The sequence below is a fragment of the Tympanuchus pallidicinctus genome, unplaced genomic scaffold, assembly GCF_026119805.1.
Source record: "Tympanuchus pallidicinctus isolate F22 unplaced genomic scaffold, pur_lepc_1.0 scaffold2, whole genome shotgun sequence".
NCBI classification, from domain to species: Eukaryota; Metazoa; Chordata; class Aves; order Galliformes; family Phasianidae; genus Tympanuchus; species Tympanuchus pallidicinctus.
The window spans coordinates 43,272,933-43,297,263 of NW_026294721.1; the positions used below are offsets into that span (position 1 = coordinate 43,272,933).

A 24,331-nucleotide genomic window follows, 5' to 3' on the forward strand; every position below is an offset into this window, starting at 1 on the left:
TGCGACAAAGCATGATTCGAGGCACAACATTCTGCTCTGATGCACAATTCTGTGCTCTCTCCGAGCTCCAAACGTATACATAAGCACTGATAAGCACTGTAGCCATGTTAAGCCTCTGCTTTTCACACACAGTGGCAGATACACTGCCTGATGCCAGTTATAACTGAACTAAAGATAACGCAAATGCCTCAGCTGGTATTCCCTACAACAGTATTTGGGGAAGGGGGGTAGGGAGATGGGAAGCAAGCTATTCCAAATCCAGAGGCAACCTCAAAACACTTCCAAATTCAACTGCAGAAGGGAGGATGACAACAAAAGGGGTCATAATGAATAAGTATTACAGCCAGCTTCCCACATACAACTGCTAAGCATTGCTCCCTGCCACTGAACTCACTCATGAGTGACAAAAAAAAAAACAACCACAAAACAGCCAAACCCTCCTCAAATGATGCTGCATTCACCAGATAGGCCCCACGTCCTCCTGTGCCTTTCAAACAATTCTCGTGTATTTCAGAAAGATCCCAATCTTGCATGGGTTTTACTTCAGCCAGATTCATCTCGACACTGTAAAGCATGGAGAAGATAAACGCAAGGTGTTGATGAGGTAAAACAGAAGGAGCCATAACCTTACAGAGCTGCATTCATGTCTCCCCCAGAAGCAGCCCATACGCAGAGGCAAAACAACAACACACAACTTCCATGCTTTGGCAGATTAGGCTTCACGAGCAATGAAAGTTAAACACCATCAACTCAGACTTTTAAAAAGGAACATGGAAGTCAAGGAAACAAAGCAAGTCTCATTCAGTTTGGGCAAGTTCCATGGGACAGCCTAGGTCTTGCCTCGGTGTTGATGCAGAGTCACAAAGATGTAATGTGACCCCTGATCTCTATGCCACTGCAAGGAAGAAGAAATGCTCCACCAGTTGAGCACTTACATTAAGCCAAGGCCAAAGCTACACTGGAAAAAGGAATAAGAAAATTTTAGCGCTCGCTCAATGTTATTTTGCTCTTTAATTACTTCCTAATTAAATTTGCAAGCTTTGATAATATCTACACTTCTATAAGCTGATGCTCCAAATGGAAATAAATGCTAATTCCCTCTCAAAATGAACCATCAAAAACTTGTACATTTAAATAAATTAGGAAAATTCATTTCAAGTTGTCTTCAGAATATTCTCACGCACTGCATTCAATCCCTAATTTACAGAACTCCCTGCCAAGGAGACATTAATCCACTATCACTCAGGCTGCCTTCTGCACTTACAAGCAAAAAATGTGCTTTTTGAACAGAGAAATCAGAATCTGTCAGGATTAAGAAACTCACCTCAAGATGCTCTCCATATAGATACATTAAATTGACTTGAACATCACTTGCAGCATTAAATTTAAATTAATTACACTGCTTGAAAGCGAGCATTAAGCTTTTAAGTAGAGGTTTTCAAATTCAGTAATTAGGTCTTATTACAGCACTGACTCTTATCACGGAAATGCTGGCTATTCTTTGTATTTAAGAACAGAACAACACAAGTTGGAAGTCATCCACGAAGGTGAAATGTTCCAACCTTGGCTCGGCACAGGGTCAGCTCAGATCAGGTTGCTTGGAGCCACACTGAACTCCAAGCATCTCCAAGGAAATCACACTGCTTCTCTGAGAAATGAGCTGCTTGGCTGCTATCACAGTGGAGGTGGAAATTTTTGCTGTGTTTTTTACCTTGCCAAGTGCCCCTCATCTCTGTGCAAGAGGTGCACCCAAGAGGTCGGACAGGCAAGCTTTCTACAGTGGTCATCCCTTCTGAAATCAAGGTTAGCAGTGATGTACATATTTGAAGTTGATCAAATACCCACAGAGAAGACATAAATTAGACCAATCAAATATACATTCAAACAACAACTCTGTTACTTAAACAACCCTTACTATCATGTATGAAAGAATTAAAAAAAAAAAAAATCTTCCTGAACAAACATAACATTCTGCTTCATCAAATCAGAATCCAGTAAAATAGAGAGGGATTCTATTCATTTCAGAAAGTTAATGCCCTGCTAATCCTTTAGCTCTCCACAGAAATAAATACATATATAAACCCTTTGGACACAGAGACAAGCCCTGATTACCTAAATTTCTGAAACCTGGAGGTCAGCTATCTCCCTGAGGACAGAAGCTCAGGAGCTTTGATGATATTTTGAAGAGCTGCAAAACAATTTTAGGTGTTATTTTACAACATCTTGGGGTCACAGCAGGATGCTATTTCTCTGTTTCAGTAAGAAGCGTTTAAGTTGTTCCAAATAATACACACAAAAGTAAGTAAAGATTTTTCCCTCTTAATTAGTGTCAACGTGCCAGTTTGCTCAATACAGCCCAACTCAGTGGTGCTGTATTACATAACGTAATCGATATAACGGTATAAATTAGCTGCTAATTTGAAGCTCATACTAGTTATTTACTCTTTAATTAATCACAAAAATACAATCTCCTAACAGGGACTGAAGGCTGACCTATATTAAAAAGCCACAGGCTATCGGCAGAACAAAGATGAAGCCAGGCTCTTCACAATAACCAATGCACAGTGGGAAAATGAGACAATAGGCATAACTTGAAACAACAGAGGCTACAACTGCTCGTAAAGGAGTAGCGTTCTTCCTGAGGAGAGTCATGCAAGGAATTAGTGCTAAGGAAGGAGCAGTGTGGATGAAGGGACGGCCAGGCCGCACACAGTTCCCATCAGTGCTCCTGCTCTGGGCTCAGCACACTGCTCACACCGCTTCTGAGCTTCTCTGGGGCCAGGAAGGAATTGCTTGCAGGGCAGCTTTGATTTCCGGACTGTGAGCTCACTATTTCTGGTCTGAACAACAGCCTTCCAGGTCAGCAGCCCTAGGCTTTAAGGGCATGTACTGCAAGAGATGGCTTCCCCTCTAAATAACATGTCACTGTTCAGGGAAGGCTGTACCTCTTTTTGCTGTATACTGTTCAATGCTGTTCACTACTCACAGTGGAAATGGCAGCAACCGAGCAAGCTGAGGGTGATGGTATATACAAATCCTAAAAATAAAGCCTCGCTTCTTTGTTTCATCATAGGCTACATCATAAATCTTCAATGGTGCAGCTACCAGAGGTTTCAGTTTCCCAGCACCCACCTACGAACTAAACAGCACTAAATGTCCCAATAACCACGTGGGCCTGCAGTGCAAAATAAGAGAGGAGCACCCGAAGTCAAAGAGCACTGTCCCATTCACAGATCTCAAACCTGAAAAGAGGAATCCCACAGCCCATGCTGCTCAGCACTGGCACTCAGACTGAGGAAATTTATTTCTCCTTTAACCAAAGAGAACACAAAGGACCACACGCCCGGCTCTAAAATAAATACAAGAAGGACATGCACGCAGTCGCTCCAAAAGTTATGCACAGCACTTCTGCTGGTGTGATCCTTCCTCTTTTTCTCAAAGTAGCGCTCTTCAGTTTTAACTCAGCAGCCCAAGCTTCTGAGAAAGGCTTCATTTTGCAACAGCAACAGTTCAAAGGAACGTTCAGACGATGGGCTCTCATTCGCTCAAGAACTGTAACTAAATTTTAACTTTGTGCTTCTCTAAAAGAGCCCCCACACAGCAGACCTCATGCTGCTAAATTCACATTCAAAGTTCAACCCAACTTTCCTCCACGTCTCCCCTGACAACTCCTCTGATCAACATTTCATTCACCGCTTTCTCCTCTCCTCGGAGATAGCAGATGAGAGAGATTCCTGGCCAAAGCCATCTCACTAGGCACATTTCTGACCGTAATTAGTGTGGATCACATTCAGATCAGAAAATAACACCCATTTTTATTCTCTACTTCACTGTGTAGCTTCATACATTGCCTAGAAGTCCTAAAAAGCATAAAAGAGAAGGATGCAGTTAACATTTAGTTCCCAAAGTTCCATTTCTGTCAAAGCAAGTATCCTGCACCAAGGAAACCCATTCTGCTGAGAGTTCAGACATGCACTGTGTAAAGAACATGAGTGAATGAGAGCCTTGCCTCAAAGCACAAGGCCACAACAAAGATCCAGCGGGAAGCAAGCTTCAGACCCAAATCATTACAGAATGGGCACATTTTGACAGACATGGGAAAAAAAGTTAACAAGATGGAATGATCTAAACCAAGGAAACATCATTCTCCAACGTGGAGTTGTGATCTCTCTTCACACACGCAGTAACCTCACTACTAGAGTGGTCCATGTGCTCAGTCACAAAGAGAAATGTTAAGAGAGGAACGCTGACAGATCAAAATTTTAACTTACTTTCCACGGTCATCCAGTTCTCCCTGTTACCACAGGCACAGGATCACACCTTAATCAGCAATCATTTCCAAGAGTTTGTAGTTAATGGGTTTGCAAATGTGCAAATTCCAAGTATGGATCTGTAGTTGTGCTGCGCTCACTGTGGGGAGGCATGGAGGATCCTCTGCCTTTTTTTTCCCTTTTCATCTTTTTTTTTTCTTCCCATTTGCTGATGGAAGGTGGGGGGGTGACTCACAGGGAGGAGGACGCAGCAGCTGACCCATGGTACAGCCTGAACCCTCCTTCCCCTCAGCATGCTCTTACTCAACTTCCTCAAGATGTATTTTGAAGGATCTGTTCCTCCTTTATGACAGCCTCATCACTGCTCTTCTACAATTTCATTCTCTACTACTCCTCTGAAACATAAGCATACAAAAGTCCTACAAGTCCACCAAATGGAATCCAAGTTGTTTACAGTCGTTTCTCCCATTGTAAAGTTAAAACTCAAAAATAATAATTTTTAAAACTCACAGTAATGGCTGAAGTGATTTTTGGCAAAACCAAAGCAATAAAAAAAATATATCCATAAAGGGGAAAAAAAGGGACCTAAAATCTAACATTTCATTATAATTCTATTGCCTAAGAAATAACTGAACGTGAAAAAAAGATAAAAGATAAAAGAAAAAGATAAAAGCTGTCAAGATATAAATCCTGCCTGTAAAAGCTATTTAAACTCTCGCTTATTTGTGTTCTGATATGTTTTTCAGGGGAAAGAAAGTACAACAGAAACAGAATGCCAGTGCACAACTGGCAGCAGCAGGAGCTCTGGGTTAGGTTGGACGGATTACTGCCATTCAGACACAGGCTAATCATGGTGCAATGCCTGCAGCCTCCAACAGATGCCATACAGAAATGGCACACTTGGCCTGCTGCCCATGCCATTAAAACTAGCCCAGGCGGGGCTGTTTTGAAGGAATTGGGCTTTTCAGAGCACCATCAAGACTCTTTCAGCTCATGATACAGAAACCAACTGCCGAACACCACAAATTAACAGAATAACCACATTTGCAAAATGAGATAGATTTCATCAGAACTCAAGAAACACCACAGAAGTAATTGAGCTTGTATGTAGGAGGAAGTTTTTCACGCAGAGAGTGGTGACACACTGGGAAAGGTTGTCCAAGGATGTTGTGGATGCCCCATCCCTGTAGGCATTCAAGGACAGGCTGGACGTGGCTCTGGGCAGCCTGGTTGGCGACCCTGCACATAGCAGGGGGTTGAAACTAGGTGATCTTTGGTTTTGTTCCTGATCAAATATGAAACAGAAAGCAGTTTTAAACAGTGTGAACAAATACCACTCTGATAGAAATTATTTTCATGTCTACTTAATGGTAATGCAGGTTAGATTTAATGTTAACACAGGGTAGATTTACAGAGTGAAGGTGCAATGGACAGGAGGTTTGAAATAGTTTTTAAGATGGGCATTTTATGGGTATGTTTTTTGTATGTGGTCATATATGAAATTCCAGCAGCAATCCACAGAGGAGAACTCACAGCTCAGTCTGTGATGCCTCCAAGAGCTGTAGTGACTGTAAAGTAACCTGCTCCTCGTATGCAGCACCACACTCACACCTCCGCAAGCTAACCCCTATCTGCAACTTGAAACTCGTGTAGAAATGTCCCTTTCCATTGCCTGTGACAGAAAACAAAACCTCCAGTAATCATCTCAAGAGTGCACTGAATCGAGAAGGAAAACCGAGATGTAGACAACAGCAGCTTGGAAAAGAAACCACCAGATTTAAAGAAAGAAAAAAAACAACCACTCTCTAAAGCGGCCAAGAAACCACTTCCTCCTAAATTGCTAAATTTCTGAGGTTTCTAGCTCAACTGCTGACTACTTTGAAACCTACTAAAGAAAAAGAGCCTTTAAAGTTATTATTCTTTATTAGATCCCAATTAATGTGCCACCACAACCAAAGAGTTGCACTACAGAAGTTATGTATATTTTGCTTTAACTATCAAAACTGCTAGGAAGCAATTAAAACTTTCTTGGGGGGTATTACCACCTATCACCAAACAAACCAACCCCAAGGACCACATGTCAAGACAGGCATCAGGAGGCAAAACAAAACCTCTTAAGAACATCCTGATTCAAATAATCTTCTCTCTTGCAGTGAACGAGGCAGAGAGAGACTCCTAGCAAGATGCTCACCCTCAAGTTCTTAAAGAATAGCCATTAGTTTGGATTTTGGTGAAGCTCTGAGGCAAGATCCTCAACTAAGCAGATTCTGAGATAAAAATGGATCTGACACACATCTCAAAACCAACCAGCTTCCATTGCACTGTGCTTCAGGCATTTGTTTTGGCGAGCTGGAAATACCATGCAAAGACATTTGCCACAAATATGCTCTGTTCAGGGTGACAACGCATTATCCAGAGTTCTTTGTGACAGGTCTGTAGGTGCTAGCTAGTCAGTCAGAAATTGATTTTCAAATCCCTTTTGTTAAATAAACAAAAAATACAACTGCACTTATGCAGTTGCCAGAACTATAGGGATGAGGTCTGAGCTCCAATGGTCTTCAACAGCTACAGAAGCAATGCATTAACCCAGTGACAAGTGTGACCACCAGAAATTGATTGAATATGCACAGCAGTGCAAGGCTGTACTTGAGAAACCAAAATTTAGAAACCAAAAATGAATGTTCCTCCATGAAAAATCTGGGGAGTAGGGATATGAACAGAAGAGACTGGAATACATGTCACACATCCACTCTTTCAGCTGCAAAGAGAACACCTTCTGCATATACGGTATCTCTAAAGCAGACTGAAGCACGCTTCCAAACTCCAACAAAACCAGCTCACAGCAAGGGGAGAGTTTGCTGTGATAGACAGATCTCTACCCAAATGTCCAGTCCCCAGTGCAGACAGACACTAAGCAAGAAAACGTATCTTTTTGCATTGTTTTTTTTAGCATAACACTTACTGACTCAATACAGATTTTAAACGTTTGATACCCAAATTGCTTCCTGGCATTGGACATTAATTGCTAGAGCCTATTTATGACTGATACAGATCACGTTTGCTATAGAAACCCAAGATATTCAGCAACCAACATGCTATGACAGATCCACCACTTCTCTCTACTGGGACCACACAGAGTATGCTCAGTTTATCTGTAAGCAAAAACCTGCAGGACAGGTTCCCAAGGGCTCCCGTCCCACCGTCCTGTGCCACACACATATCTGAAAGCCTGAACAGATCAGAATGACCCACCTGGAGTCACTGAAACTACACACCACCTCAGTGACAGCGCGACATCAAACTGCCACCTGAAAATGAAGCACAAATAGGGCAAGACTTACAGTAGTTTTACAAAGCACTCATTGTATTATTGTACGTGATTATTCTATTGCCTTTATTATTGCAGTGCGATCACTCGGCTGGAAAAGATTTACAACAGACTCGTTTTATAGATGGGAGAATTGTATGTTATTTGGGGATCCAAAGTGTATGTGCACATGGAGGGGAAGGGTGGGAAGAGGACTAGAAAGAAATGTATCCCAGGCCCATCTTCTGAAGGATGAAAAAACACCAGATATTTACTTTATTCTAATATCATGACAACAGGAAATCATAACTTTTGACCTCAGCTTAGGCAAAGGCCGTTTGCAGCAAAATTTCACTCGGATCTAAGCTAATGCCTGGCTTCGTTTTTGTTTTCTTTCTAATGACATCTAAAAAGTACAAAGCAATTCTCATGAAAAACTAACCTTTCTCTATCCATTTTGCATTTCCAATGATATACAAGGGCAGCTTTATTTTACAGCACACTGAACTGAAGGAAAAAAACAACAAATGGGACGCTGACTGACAGACACTGGGGAGAGTAGGAAAGAACAGCATGAGAAAGAAAATAAGTTTGCAAGAGAAACAGGCTGGAGGGGTTGGGTGCAAGGGGGAGAAGATGATTTAAAAAACACCAAGCAGCACAGCAGCAGCTGGTGCCCAGGGACTGGGAAGGACTTGGGCTCCACAACAACAGCGTCGGTTGCATAATCACTGCTGCCTGAGAGCTTATACAATGTCCGCCCCTATCCTCATCAGGGAAACAAATCAGCAACAAAAAACATCCTTTCAGCCCACAGTGCAAGTAAGTGAACTGCCACATGTTAAATGCTACTACGGACAAGAGCCTCTAGTTTCCAATGCTACTTTTTAGCTTACTTGAACACAAAACATTAATTCCTACCTTACTCCTCACTAAAAACATCTTGTTTTCCCTAAAAACATGTCCTATTACCACTGCCAAGCCACAAGAATTTACCACCTGGTCTTTCCAGCCCTGCTCTAGCACGACACATCCATGCTGCAGGAAGCTGCACGTAAGGCCAAGCTGCAGGAATCAAGAGCTCTGCTGTTGCCACAGAACTTCATGAATTCTGAGGCTTCTGGAACATTGGAGACCAAGAAACCTCAAGTACTAATGCCTGTAGCTGGCTATTCTGCAGATACCTACTGCAGAAGACAGAACTTATTTCTAACAGAAACGGAGATGAAAGAACCACAGAAAGAACTTCACACTGCTTAAGATGGGCAGAGAAGCTTTTCCCTGAGCTGTGCATCGCATGGACCTGTGTGCTGTGCTATGGCACAGAGCAGGAAAGGGAGGTTTGACTCAAGTGCGACAGACCAAGAACACACTGCATGCTGATTGAAGAGCAGTTGACTTGCATCTCGCCAGCTCTGAATCAATACAGATAATTCTAGCCTAATTACAGTCCTCTCATTCAGTTCTTGGACCACAAGAATGGAAGTTTTACCTCCTCTTGCAAAAATCTGCATTTCTCCTATTGTCTCTCCTCTGCTCTCAGTCTCATCCCTTTGGTTCTTCTAACCTCTGGGTCAAGAGGTTTACATCTTCCCACTGTGATTTGGGCTCACGGCCCAATGCTGCTGCATTGCAGAGTCAGCAAACACATGATGCAGCAATATTCTTGAATTTCTTTGGATATGAAAATAGATGTCATTGCTGACAGACATTGAAAGCCATCCAGAGACCCCAAGGCACTTCAGAAAAAATGAAAACCCACAGCAGTGATGCCAAGATGGTCATCCTGGCTATTTTAAGTCCTGTTAGTGCTCTGAATATTGCAGAATTCTCTGCAAGCACAAGTACAGCACAACCACTTGCTTGCCTGCTCGTTGCTACAACCCCGAGAAGCAGCCTTTGCTCAGTAAGGACGACTACCAGCAGCAGTGGCAGGAATCTGTGGTTCCCCTTGGGGTGGGAATACCATGATCTGTTCCAGTGGCAGCACAGATGAACTGGAGAAGAAAACGAGACGCTTAACACGTTGCCCACAAGCCATTTTGGACTGTCGGCTTCTGAATAAATAAACAGATGAAAACAGACCCATCTCTAGCAAAGGGAAACAGAGAAGTTTCTAGCCCCAATGCCTTTGCACACACAAGATATTCAGAGATGGGAAACTACATGAAGGCCTGCTCTTCTCCACTCAACTCTTGAATTCCAAAGGCCTCAGGGAAATGACACAGATGTTACTTGAGTTCACCTTACAAGAGGAGACATGAACAAAGCACAGCTGACATTAAAGAAGAAAGGACTGCTGAAATACTCACTGCATTGAGACCACGCTGAGAACACCCCAATTCCAGCCACATCATCTCCACCTCCCCACAACATCCACCTCATCATTTCAGCAAGTGCAAATGGAAGCTAAGCTACAGTCTCTTTAAATATACAGCTGCCTCCTACAAGTCATGCTTGTAAATCTTCCTCTCCTGCAGATCCAAACACGTGTCAACTTAAAATTGTTCACTTGAGGTGAGTCACTGTGCTGTACTATGACAGTATGTTTGGCTCAACTGCCCTCATTTTGCTTCAGCTCAGTGCTCAGGGAAGGGCTCCCTTCCCTCTCCTGCCAGCCCACGCACTGCTCACAGCAGAAGGGGCTCCTTCCCAGCCACAGGAGTTCTCTGCGATGCTCTCACACCTCATGCCTGACTTTCCGCAGCAACCCAAAACGTGAAGTGGAAAAGATGGTCACTGCCCCTTCCAGGAGGTGGCTCAGCAGCTCCTTCTGAAACCCAACAGCTTGCAAGTTGAAGTCAAGCATGACTACCAAAATAATTCCATTTCTTTAAAATCTGATCCCAGAACATCTCCTACCGGCATGCAATGGACATCACAGCAAAAACATACCACCTCTCTGCCACTGCAGTCTATTGCGGTCACTACAGCTGTGTCTTGGCTAGCTACAACTTCAGAGGCAGCGACCACGTCAGCAGCAATTCATCAGCAACCACCACAACCATCTGCAGTTCATTTAAAACTTTGCTTTCTTTGGTATAATGGGTTGCTGCAGAGAGCAACAATCCAACCCTCAAAATTCCTTATTGTGAACATGCTACAAGGCAGCACAGCTTTATACCTAATGTCTCAGCTCAGAATGAAATAAGCCACTTACCTTCCCTAATGCTTCCGCAGCAACTCAGACTCTTGGGTAAAGACCCCTTCACAGCTCTTTGGTAAACAGTGATAACGTTTCTCACTTTCAAGGACTCCCGCTTCATTCATTCAAAGACAAAAGCAACTCCAGCCCACACCTATCACAGCAGGACACTATCCCCAGGAAGCCAGGAGCAGCCCTGCTCCAGGACTCCATCATTCCAAAGCTGGCACTGTGTGTGTATTTAGTTACAGGACAGATACCTGAACATCAAAGAACAAGCAAGTCAGAAATCTCAGCGCTAAGCTTCTGATGCTGCTATGTTACCCACTTCCTAACCCACAGGAAAGTGGTTTACATAAGAAGATGCAATGTGCTGATAAGTGTGTACATCTGAAAGATCACCAGCTTTAAAGACTCGCTATTTAGGTGTCAAGGGTTGCTCTGTAGCAGATATTTTCCAATTAAACAGCTCTCTAGAAGTATGATCATGAAACCAGAGTCTAAGGTAACGGGAATCAAGGATGCTTGGAAGGCAATTACTTCTTTTCAAGGCTGTCTGGGTACCCTAAATATCTCTTCCAATTACAGTCAGCCAAGTGCTCCATGTCAGAAGAGTCTGCATCCCAATAAATCTTCCCAGCTAAATTAAAAATACCTCTTTCTGCAAAGGGAGATGGAAAGAAAGGAGCAGGCCAGAAGAAGAAACTGAAAAAGCAGATAAATTGTGAGCAAAGTAATTATAAATGATGCAGAAAGAGATGGCAAGCTTGGCATCCAGAAAGATAAGTGGAGATCCATCCAGCAGACAAGAAGGAGGAGTCAGACTACACATCTGTGGACACAAAGCTCCTAAAAATCAATTCTCTTAATTCACTAGAAGCTCAAACGCACACACTTGATCCTGACTATTTCTGCTCTATAATCCTAAAATTATAATCCTAAAACTTTCGGAATACCACCCTCTCAAACAAGCAAACAAACAAAAAGCAGTAGCACAGATCAGTAATAGCAATAAGAAAAATTGTTGGCTTTCCCCCTTAAACCACTGATGGCTTTTGTCAGCGGCACGCTGTAGGAAATCCCAACTTGCTGTGTTGATCTAACAAGAACACAAATATGAGCATGCTGTTACCTAAACGCGTCAAGTTTCAGCTACTGCTTCTCTGCACAGCAAAATAAGCAAGCGTAAAACTTTCATTCTCATCTCATCCCCATATCTAGATGATTTAGGGAAGTAACACACAGAAATAAAACCAAGTCTTCTGTATCCTGTACAAAATGGAACTTCCTTAAACTTAGCAACTGCCAGTCCTGTGGGCCAAAGGGAATGGCTCCAGATTCTCCAGTTCTGCCACTGCTGCACTGATGACAATTCACCTGCCCTTGAATACCCAGAAAGAAAAGTAACAGCAAAAGAGCTCAGTCTTAGAAAACAAATATATACGTGGTTTGGAATGTCAATGCTAACCCAGAGTTAAATAAGCTCAAATCAGCTGAAGCAATTCAGAAAACAAACAAACAACATCCAATTGCTTGCTGTATTTTCTCTTTGATGTCTAGGGATAATGAGTAAGATTTCCATATTTAAACATTAAAATAAAGGGTGAAGGGTAGGAGGGGAAGAAGAGTGTTTGGCAGGGCCGCAGTCCATCATCCCTGTGCCGGAGCTCCTTGCCTGCTTCACAGCATTTCTAGGAGGGCACTGAAGGAATTCTCTGTAGCAATCTTTTTCCATTTTGGTGTTAGTCCAGAGTATGTGTTTTAAAACTGAAGACCAGTAGACTGTGTCACAGTCTCTTGAAAATCCACTGAAGTTTTTAAAAGAGTTTTCTTTGAAGGGCAGATAATTGAGATTATGATCAGAAGAACAGCATAAAGGACAAATGAGCATTCTGGGAAAGCTGCATCCAAGCACACAAACACACTCTCTCCTTTGCTTGCTTTCTCCATCACAAGCAAAGCTGTTTGCAAGAGCAGAACAGCAGACCAAAACAAAACCAAAAAAAAAGGAAGGCAAAATAATACATTTGTTTCATTTAAAATGCTCCCAGGAGCCCATGGCAGATGTAAGGAGCTGGCACTGCAAGAGAAACACCAACTGTGGAGCAGAGACGGGATTCCCTTAATAGTGGCAAGCTGGCAGAACCCTTCACCCTGCCTGTCCAGACACACCCACATACCACATGGAAGCAGCTGAAAAACTTCTAACCATGTTGCTGTAAGTAGGGCGTATGTTCAGACAGCACCTCCTCCTCTACGAGAGAGAGCAACAGTGTGGCCAGATGTGCCAAAGAGGGGTTGCAAACAAGGGGCAGGACATCAGTGACCTTTGAGATGAAGGAAATTTAAATAGGAATAACAGCTCTGGATGGCAGAAGACCAAACATCATCAAAGGCAGAAAGCAAATACTCCTTTTCCAAATCCCAAAACATTTTCCTCTGATGAAAGAGAAGGGCCCAAAAGCTCAGTGCAAGCCCAAGCAGGCCAGCTACTGCTCTTTCCTGACTGAAAGACAGTGAGAGAAAGTGAATTTCATGGAACTGTAACACCACTTTCCTCAGCTTGCAAGTCTGCCAGCACAGGATCTGCAGAGGCTCAGAAGGGAATCAGCCTCCCAAAAGCCACTTCAGCACACACTGCTTCTCTCCAGCACAGTATTCCTCACTGACAATGCAGCCAGCAGAGTAGAAACCAAAAAGCAACTCAAGACCAAGCTGTAGGTGTCTGAACAGTGATGTCGTAGACAAGCTACTGTAGTTCAGATTTTACAGACTCCTTTCCAAAAGATATTTCTACTTACTATCTCATCCACTTCATTTAACTGTTTGGCTTGAGATGAACACACTCTCTTAACGCAGGTACAGCCACTGCCCACCCAGGCAAGCGCATCCTGCTCAGCATCATTACGCTGGTATCATCAGCTCAGCAACTTTCCTTTAATCACATTAAGAGAACACCAGGTCAATAAGCCAGTACAAATAACTAACAGAAGCCAGCCATTCATGCATTCCACTAGCCTACCAGGGTGAACACACGAGACAGATAACACATCTGGCTGCTAACGGAGCAAGCTCTTTGGATCTCTTCAGGAACAGGGCAACCTTCTAACATCATCCATTTCCATACAGCCAAGTACATGGGAAGAAGGCGGTCGGGTTGCAAACAGCACTCAAAGGGGGAGGTCCTAAGCAGACAAGAAGTTACTCCACATACCACACTGACATTCTTGTAGGATGTAAAGCTGAAGAAGGCACTTTGAATACAAATAATGACTATCAACCACTTTAATGAGTGGTCTCGGTTTCTTTTTTTTTTTTTTTTTTTTTTTCTTTTTGTTTTGTTTTTGTTTTTTAAACACTGAGAGGCAAGTTTATTACTGAAGGTCAAGAGAAAGTTCAAAAGTAATTGGGTTGCCTTCTTTGTATGCAAACAGCTATCCATACAGCACAGGGCTCCGGAATGAGCAGGCAGTGGTATCACATCATGCCCAGGAAGGGAAGCAAACCTTCTTTCACTCTATCAGTCAGACTCAGGAGTGTGACAGCGAGCCAATGGGATAGATCACCAGCCATGAGGGGCTCTCCCAGCACAGACGCACTCACACAGCATGTCTAAAGAAGACGTTTCCATTCCACCAAAAAATGTCAGGAGCAGGGCAGTGATATTTTAATGTTTATGTGGAAAAACAGCCACTTACATTTCTGTAAGAACTACTAAAATCATCCAAGATCCATTCAAGTGCCAGATCCTTCACAAGGCAGTTGTTTTCAGCAAGGAAGGGACACTGCAGAGAGTGACAAGATGTCGAATTTGCAGATCCATTTGTGAAACTTAGATGCTTTTGGTCCTCTGTTTTACCCCTCTCCCTCTTCCACACCTTTTATTGAAAAGGCTGTAACTTACACTGGGCTACTTATTCTTCAAGATGTACACCAAGCACTTCAAGATACAGACTGAGACCTTGCACAACAAATAGCAGAAAGTAAACTACCAAGAGGAACATGTTTGGAGATGGCATCGCATTTCCAGCACAAGCCTCCAGCCCACAGTGCATTTGTAGCCATCTTCTTCCCAGCCCTGTTCAAAATACAGTTATGTTCTTGGAATCACATCACAGCAACACTCATAATAAAGCAGGACAGAATAGAGTGAGAAGTTCACTGATGTCAAAATACTTAAGCATAGAAATAAAAGAAAGCGAAGAGGAGACAACCAGGATATCCCTGAAGAAGAAAGAAACGGCATTAAGGCAGCGCACAAAATCACACAGAGATGCATCTTGCTTCTGACTGTCAGTTCATAAATAGCAGAGGGAGACAGTGAAAATGGAAATTAGGAAAGATAAATCAGAAGAAACGCATAACAAAACTCAGTACCACCCTTGCAGAGTTTGCTGTAATTAAGGAAAAGCATTATTCTTCCAGCAGGTGCAACAAACGCTGCCATACCTCCGATCAACAGCTTTAAAAACACGACTATAAATCCTCGCGGGCTGGGGAGACGGGTTGCTTAGGCAGCAGCCTTCCCTATGGACAAGCAATTGCATGCACCAGCCATGAAAGCTCTTCTTCCTCCACCCTTCAAACCTCTTGCTGGTGGCCGCCGTCAGAGCGCTGGTAGCCAATGCCGTATTATCTCCTCCATGCACAAAGCCTGGAGACGAGTATTTCTGAACACTAAAGCAAGCAAATGCCATTCTTCTCTCTGGACACAGTTCAGTGCGTGTAAGCTTTACTCTAACAGCAGCTGATGAGAGTTGGAGGGGAACAGCAGGCTTATTTTTTAACCCAGCGCTCGGTGCTGTAGTCAACTGACGGACTTCAAAAGAATAAAGTCCTACAACATGTTTGCCAGACTGCTTTTCTGCTCAGCTCCTACAAAAATACTTCACTGTCATTACCAAAGAAACTGGGGGTAGGGGGGAGAGTAGGAAAGAGATTTATTTTGCTAGTTTTACTTTTTATTGCTGGATTTTACTTGTTAACTGGCAAACTGGCCATAGCCATGTAAATAGTCACTAACACAAGAGAGAAAGAAAAAGGACAAGAAGTCTTGGCAAAATGCTCTTACAAGATTCTTCAAGGTATCTGCAGACAAATCCCTTTTGTCCAGAGTATGTAAATGGTAGCAATACTTGCAGTATTGAGAAAATAACAGAAAGAATTAAGGTTTTTATCTAGCCTCTACTTTCCATTTATGTGCACAAGCTATTTGTCTACAGAAGCTGCTGAAGTATTTCCATACATTAACATGAAAACATCACTGTGCACATACCGTGCTTTTTATTTTCCCTTCTCAAGTATCAAAACCACCCATAAATCCTGAGCAATACAGTTCTTCTACAAACATGGATTATTCAGAGGCTTTTTAAAATCAGGACTCTACTGAATGCCTTGCAAAGCAAACATTCTTCGTTTCATTTTTCAAGTTAATACCCAACTTCCAGTTGAGTTGGAGTATTTCCAACAGAGCTCCTTTCCCCTTCACCCCTTACTGATTAACTACGGGCTCATCCCTTTGAACATATACCACAAGCAAAGTCAAAGGGTCAAAGGACATACACTGCTTATAGCTAATTTGCTTAAGTTCACAAAAGCAACCGACTGTCCCCTGGACAAAGGCAGGAGCCCTTCAAATGTGCCGACTTTCAGAGAGCTTCTATTAGTCCCTGCTGGGAAGGCACAGAGGCAGCCCAGAGCCACTCATTCCCAACACACAAAGGAGAGCTTTGGATCAGGTACAGGCCCCACTGTGACACACAGCTGCGTTACAATATCCACTATTTCCAACATCCATCACATAACAAAGCAGCTCACTGTCTTCATTATCATTACCGTGGAGCTACTGGGAAGTGAACCAAAACCAAAATGTATTCCAGCAGACAATGACTCTGAAGTGCGTGAGGCGTAGGAACTTCCCCACCTTCCCACTCCAAAGCAGAGTTCAGAGAAGGACCACTACCAAAGGCAAAATGAGCACAGCTCATCAGGGTCTCTCCTTCTCCACCACAACCCTCAGCATAACACTACAGCACAGGCCTGAACTCTGCTCAAGAGCAACGGCTTCTAACAATATTATCACCTCATTCTTTGAAGCAATTGAGATAAGCCTCGTCCCGCATGTTGTGCTCCTCGTATCTTTCCAGTTAAAGCTTTTGCAGACAGCCCTCTATAAACAGGCTGTGAGAACAGCCCCGCTCCTCCTCTTTTCTAAACAATGATGTCAAAGAGCATGAGCAGGAAGGATGAGGGAAGTCTGTCTTCCAAATGTATTCTGCCTGTGCCAAAGAAAGCTCAGGCCTCACCTTGCTACATTCTGTGCTTCAGAGCAACAGCAACTATATGGAAGGAATGCATTCCACATCTCATCTAAAAATATATATACGTATTTAAAGACACACATAGTTTGGTGGAAAACATTCTTCCGAGGACACGATTTGTAAATAAACACTTCCTCTGCTTCCCTTTATTAAAATAAACATAAATTGTTCAGATCTGCGTGTGCATCTGAAGCACATATGTATGTGTTTTACTGAAATAAAACCAGATCATAGCATTATATATACAATGATAGCTTTACATATATAACTGGTCACTGGGCTATGCCAACTACCACCAGAGAAACTGCAAAGAATTTCCAGAGGCAGCAAGGAATCCATTCTTTCCCCTCATTTTTCCAACACTGCTGGATCTATGATCATGTTCCCAACAAGAATCAAAGTGAAGTACTTCTGTCTCCAAAAACTGCTATGGTCAGCTGGATGTGCTGCTGCACCTTCCAACTCCAGCGTACTGAGAAGCTCAAGGAGGAACTCCCTCATCACCTCAGGACCCACTCAAAATCTGAATTCAACTTTCCTCACTATCCTAACTACTTATGCTAAATGCCCAGAACAAACCTAATTAACAAGGAAATGGGTATCCTTTTCAATTGTATCCATGGAGATTTCATTGCTACATTTCTTTTGTACCTCACTGCTGCAAGGCCCCAGACTCAAGCATCAGTGTCCCGATGGTGGTGCAGTACCTACCCTATTCCTATGCTATTTCATATCCTGTTTACTGCTTACTTCTGGCTGTTCAGAGATGCTTTCGTTCTTCTGTAAACCTAATGAAACTCACACATACAATGAATTTACTTTGTCAGAGAGGAAATCGGCAATAACAAGGCTATTGCCAGCTCTGATCCCTCATATCCTTCTCAATCTCCTTATAGTTGTGACACCCAACTCCTAGCATTTTGCCACGTGAATATTTCAAATCTGTTTCAACTCTCAGCTTGTGTTGAAAACGCAGTCTGCATGTTTTACCAAACACAAACTGCATGCTCAAGGCTCAGAAGCCAAAATGGAAATGAATTTACTCCACACCTGTAAAATATATTTATGCAATAGCTTTCAACCCACCACAACTGAGGGTCAGCATGCTGACAATAGAACTCTTAGGCTGGCAAGCCCAAGAACATCCGAGCTTTACATTAAGAAACACACTTCCATTTGCTTTTTGTTTGTCATCCTTCCATGCGGTACATTCTGTTCTGCGAGCACTCATGCAAATAGAAAGCCAGGCCTCCATCTCAGCGCCGGCTCTCAAGTGTGTGAAGATACAAGGACCTCCATAAAATGCCATTAGTAGGTAGTCGATCTGGGCAAGAGAGCAATTGCAGAGAGGAGGCCGAGGACCACAAATGGCATTCTGAATGGTATGGAGGTGAGGCTTGGCATGAGAGCAGCAGACAGCTGTTATATTATTGTCCGCCTGCAACGAAAGCATTCTTTCCTGTTCCCGGATCAGACCACTAAAGCTCGTCCTCTGCCACTCACAAAGCTTCAAAAGCTTCTGCCATTAAAACAGACATGGTGGGGGGAGGCAGATAATTTCTGAGCACCACGCAGTAATTCCACACAACACCCGTCCTCCCCAGCTCTCTGCACGCAGGGTCCAGGCACAGCATACATTCCCATTGCCACAGAGGCCTCTGTGACATGGAGCCAAAGGCCAACGGAGCGCCCACCAGCAACACACCTACTGCAAACCACTGCAGCCTCACAACAGCACGCAGCCTGATGCACCTCAGGCAGGGACCGCCGCTGATCACAACAAGCACACTTCCATCTGATTCATCTTCTTGACTGCCTTAACCCTCCCTCAGGTAACCCTGTACCCCTCTTCCTTCTGGGATTTTCCATCATCCGAGCACTAGAAACCTCTCATTTAAGAGTTCTATTTGCAAGCAAAGGTGATATTTTGTCATCTTTTTCACTGAAAAGCACAAGCAGTCCCCTGATATGCATTTTTTCCTTTTTAAATACCACATGCTTTCTGGGCACCCCAGGAATTTTCTCAGCCCTGAGTTTCTCTCTCTATTCCCACAATATCAAATTATACAATTATACAAGTAAGGGATATGCTCACAGTACCACACAGCCAAAATCAAACTTCAGAAAGCCCACGGTGCATGCACTCCCTCCCTTGCTAATGTAGTTCAGTTTATGTTTTGGTTCTCAGTCAGAGCTGGGGGCAGCAAGTGACATCTAATTCTCAAAACAGTACTCAAGCTCAGTGTGCTCATTGAAGAAACACACCATCAGCTGCTACTTCACAAATATCAAATCACAATGCTTCCAATTACTATGAGATCTTTAATATATCTTCATTTAAAAATAACAAACACATGTGGAAACATAAGAACAAAAAGCACACTCCATCTGGCAGAGTGATACTGAAGTAATGGTAAGACAACACGGGTCGAGCTACTCAGGACTAAGAACCAAGCCGTGCTCTGTAATGCACCACGATACCCCTATAAAATCCAGCACTGGAAGCCAAAACCAGGAGTACACTTTGCTCAAGAGCTCCCATCCACCTTCTGACTGCAGTCACACTGCTTCAAAAGCAGGAGACCCCAGAGAACACCAAAGGAAAACACAGGGCTGTATTTCACTGCTAGACTTTATGGAGCTCCTGGTTACTGGCAGTGCTCAAAGTTCTATGCTTATGTATTTGCTAATTTGCTCCTTTGAGGTAAGCACAGAAATTCACCCCGTACTCTGAAATAGCTCACCACAGAGCCTCAGACACACATGCATGGCCATTAGGAAGGAAACGGATGGTTCAAGAAAAGGAACAACTTCTTTCACCAGCTACCAAGACATTAGAATAATGTGTCGGGGAGATACAGGGGGCAAAACCAAGCTATAAAGCATCTGACTTTGCTAAGATAGGTGTGTAACTGCCATATACCTACCTACCCTGAAGAAGTCTGAGTTTAACCCTTACATACTTTAGAGTAATATGCAATTCCTCTGGAGTACATAAGAAAGAGATGAAGTAAGAAAATCTGGAAAATCCACTTCTTTGACTTTTTCTCAAATTTATTATAGCCTACACAGTGAGTTGGCCAACCTGCTCAATGCTCCTTCCTTGTAATAAATGCATTGTAATACAATGCATCACATGTAAATAATAACAGTGTTTGCAGAAGTCTAAGATTAAACATTCTCTTAATACACATCTCATTGTTATTATTGAGATGCATCCACATCATCTCTCTCTTATATCCCTTAATGGCCACCCAAAAATGTAAAGCCATGTGCTATCATACCACTCAGTATGACCATGTCCACTTCATGTAGCTCACTCTTCCCTAGCACAACAGCGCTCAGTTGCTTTGGACATTTCAGAAGATACTTGTTAGACATGCTACAGCCAATGCTGCAAATCTGTTACCATTCTGCGATACAAGAGCACTAGCAGCTACATGCTGCAGATAGGCTGAATCCCGTACAGGACACCGACAGAAAAACAGAAAGAACAAAGCAACCAACACCATTTTCCCTTAAATGAAATAGAGCCTATGGGGTGGTGGTTCTCACTGGAACAATCTAATCCCATCTAAATGGCAAACAATATTTCTCCCAGTTTCAACACGGTCAGTCCTACTACCACAGCCTCAATTTTGCTCAATGAGAAAGGTGAAAAAACATATTATCTACGTACAAGACAAAAGAGTCCCCTGCCATTATTCAGGAGTCCCAAAACTCCAGCATCATTTTAGGAGCCAGATCAATCAGGCATTCCTGCGCAGAAGAGAAATGAGAAAATGTGAGAGAGAGACAGGAGCAGAGAAAGCAGCAGCACTGCCTGAGGGACAACTGGCCAACCCCAGCGTGCATAGGAGCCTCCTAACTACATCCTACCACCCAGCCAGGGCAAGTGAGAGAGGCCTGGCATCAGGAGATGAAGCCTCCAGCAGAAGGCAACAGCAGGTACATGAGTGAGCCTGCTTATCCCAAGATGAAAACTTGAAAACAAAATACTGAGTTAAAGAGACACCCTGTTGCAGTTCCTTCAGGATGCCTACAAAACAAACCAAGCGTTTTCTGAAAATAAATTGGCATTGCCAGCAATTCAAAGAAAGTACCAACACAAGTATTTGTCGTGAGCTGGACATTTCAATTGCAGTTAGCAACGCACCTACCAACAGCAACAAAAGAAAACCACGGTGAACTAAAAGCTCCAAAACAAAACCATGCAAAAATCAACTGTTTTATTTCCCCATACGCATACATGTATTATGGCCCAATGACAGATTCAATTTACCACTTCAAAATGCAGGTTTTATCATAGTAAGATTTTTCAAAAAGAGACTTCCACAATTATGATGCACTGGGGGGTAAATTAGAAGCAAGATATGTGGTTTCTCACATTGAAATGTACCGTAGTCCAGCTCCTCCTCCCCCAAAATCTATTTATTTCGGACAGATGATATAAGACTTCCTTACAGCAGGAAGTCCTGCAAGTCAGCAGCCACTGCTGAGCCAATATTTCCAGTATTTTGCAATAGGAATTTCAAATCCCTTACAAACACGAACAGAATGGCCAGTCGACATCTGCAGATTTACCCTGCAGCACTTTAACAATGAGGGACCAACCATGTGCTTTCCTTTGCATAGTTCTGCTGAGCAGACTTTCAGAAACTGAGGTGAATCCCCACAACCCAACAGTACAAAGCATCCAACAGCAGCATTTGGGAGGCAAAACACTGTTTAAAAACTGCAGAGTTTGAGCACAATCTCATGACAGCCTTGAGTATTTCCAACAGGAAACCAACATCCATCCATACTCTCCATTATCTCCACACAGTACTCAGCCCAGAAGTCTTCCACACTTTAAGAAATCCAACTGAGCACTGGAATAAAACTATGAAATAGATGAAGCAAGGCTTGCAGGTGTGAAATACGTTGCTGAAATCTTCTAACAGCAAGAAATGTCTGCACATCCCAAAGACTTGGTGCCACATACATACGCTACTGCTGACAGTCATGCTCCAGAGACCCAGAGCTATGTAGGGAGACTGCTGAGGTACCTTCTTAGCTGATCCAGGTAACAAGATGAAACAACACAGGTTTCTGAACTACAGTTGTTATTTCCAGATTGAAAATAACAAGAAACAGTTTTCTTTTTACTTAGCATCTTCCAATTACTGTTCTGAAGGCAAGTTTGCCCTCCGCTACTATGAGGTAGCTGATCTCAGGGCACAGAACTGCAAATGAGGAAACAATGTACTAGAAGGACTAACTCACATAAACCTTGAGATGGAAATGCTGCAATGCATTTCTAAATGGGCATTGAAGTTATTAAATATCACAGCAGCACTGTGCCTAACTTGCTTCACTCTGAATTGAATAGATGACCAGCTCGCTGAGAAATGCAGTATAACTCCAGCCATACAACACTCGTACTCCAAGCTGTTGGGCAAATCGGAAAAACAAACAGGTCCATTTCCCAGCAAATACATACCAAACTGAAGAACACCATTCACTAAGAGCCTGTTCTAACACCACAGATATTTCAGGCATTCTTCTACTCAAAATATTTTGCTGTCCCCAGCATTCAGTATTGCAGAGCTGGCTCCAGCTGAACTACACAGATCCATAGCAAACGGCACAGAAATACCATTTGTGACCCAAACTTGTATCTGAAGCTGGACTGACAACACTTCATTACCAGGGTCACTGTGCAGATGCAATATTAACAGGGCTTCACATTTCCAGTATCAAAGCTGGGAACTCTACAAAGTATTTTGCTTTATAAACATGCCTGTCTATAGCCTAACGATATTGGGAAAAGGGCGCTTATCTCATAGTGGTTGACCAACTCACAAAGCAATAATGCACTCCATGCTTGTGAACACTACAAGTGTATTGGCATGCTGTAGGACACAAAAAATACCGCACAAATGCCAGCTCATAAACACTGTGCACACGGCCAACCCCACTGTGCTGCTGCTTGAGTTACATTTGCCATGGCACCAAAATGTGCCACAGATGCACTAAAACATGTCATGATGCCATCAGGACAGCTCCCTGCAGCCCAGGTTTGGGGGAGTCTGTGATGCTGAAACCCAACACGACAGAAGCCCTCTGAGGCCACCTCTGTGTGGAATGGTCCCGAGGGAGGTGTCACTCACCTGTACCCAAGGCACACATGGGCAGAGAGCAGCCACATGGCTCAGGCTGAGCTAATGCACCAGCTAATTGTGCTACTAACACAACGTGCAACATCTACCTTTCCTAACAGGAAACCTACCATATTCCATGGTGAAATATAATGCTTTTGTATACACAGACCTACGGTGCCAACTAACCAAAACCCAGCCAGAAAAATAAGCCCAGGGCTCGCTGGTCCTCAGAGGAATCCTTCTGGGAGTTACTCTTGTAAAACACACGAAAAAACAGGTAGGCCATTCATGTAACCCCAGCAGAAAATAGGCACATTTACCCTTCTGCACCGCCGCCTGCCTCCCTCTCTCTCCACACCGGCATCTCCAGCCCCAGCTGGGAGCCACGGCCCTCATCCCTCAAGGTGAGCACCGCGGCTGGGTCGGAGACCACGGACGAAATAAATAAACTACCCCGTGAGGGAGACGACGACGGAACCCGGCCGCCCCCCACGTCAGGTGCCTGCAGGAAGGCCGCCCGGCCCGGCCCTCGCCTCCCCGGGAACAACAAAGGCCGCCGGGCTCCCTCAGGGCTCCGCCAGGCCGGGCTCCGGCGGGGCCCGCGCGGCGAGAAGGAAAACCCATACAAAATAGAGAACGTGACGGCCGTAACGGACCGCCAAAGGCACCTGCCGGGCCGCCCCCGCTCCAAGCCCGCACGGCACCCCTCCGGCACAGCAGGGCCCGCGGCGGGGCGACAAAGCGGCGGGGCCCGGCCGAGGGCGGTGGGCACTCACCGGGTAGGCGGCGAGCTCTCGCGGGGCCGCTGCGGCCGGCCCGGCCCGCCGGGGCCGTGGAGAGGGCGGCGGGCGGCCCCTCTCCGCTCTCCGCTTCTCTTCGCTCCGCGGGCGCGGCGGTCAGGCGAGAGGGTGGCCGCGGCGGGGCGGTGCGGGCCGGGCCGGGAGGGCGGCTCCCCCGCTGAGGCCCGGGAGGGCTCCGGCGGGAGGCGCCGCCACCGCTGCAGCGTCCTGGCCGCGGGGTCGTTCCGGCCCCATCAAGGCCGGGCAGCACCGGGGGGGCCGCGCGAGGCGGGGCGGGGGGAGCGGGGCCGCTCCCCTCGGCGGCTGGTGGCCATCTTAGTCCTCCTCCTCCGCGGCGCACAGTGC

General features: G+C 44.3%; 1 protein-coding gene across 9 annotated transcripts in view; it reads right to left on the reverse strand.

Moving 5' to 3' along the window:
- Positions 1–24,097, reverse strand: part of WDFY3 (WD repeat and FYVE domain containing 3) — a 139,691-nt gene extending 115,594 nt beyond the window's left edge. For 6 of the 9 annotated variants that reach the window (XM_052682977.1, XM_052682973.1, XM_052682976.1 and 3 more), the window contains exon 1: positions 23,963–24,096. The gene's annotated coding sequence lies outside the window, so the exon portion shown is untranslated. Of the gene's footprint in view, positions 1–4,271; positions 4,291–15,172; positions 15,389–23,962 lie in introns of those variants that run through there. The other 3 variants (XM_052682970.1, XM_052682971.1, XM_052682978.1) reach the window with 3 other exon arrangements.
- Between the last annotated feature and the right edge of the window lie 234 nt (positions 24,098–24,331).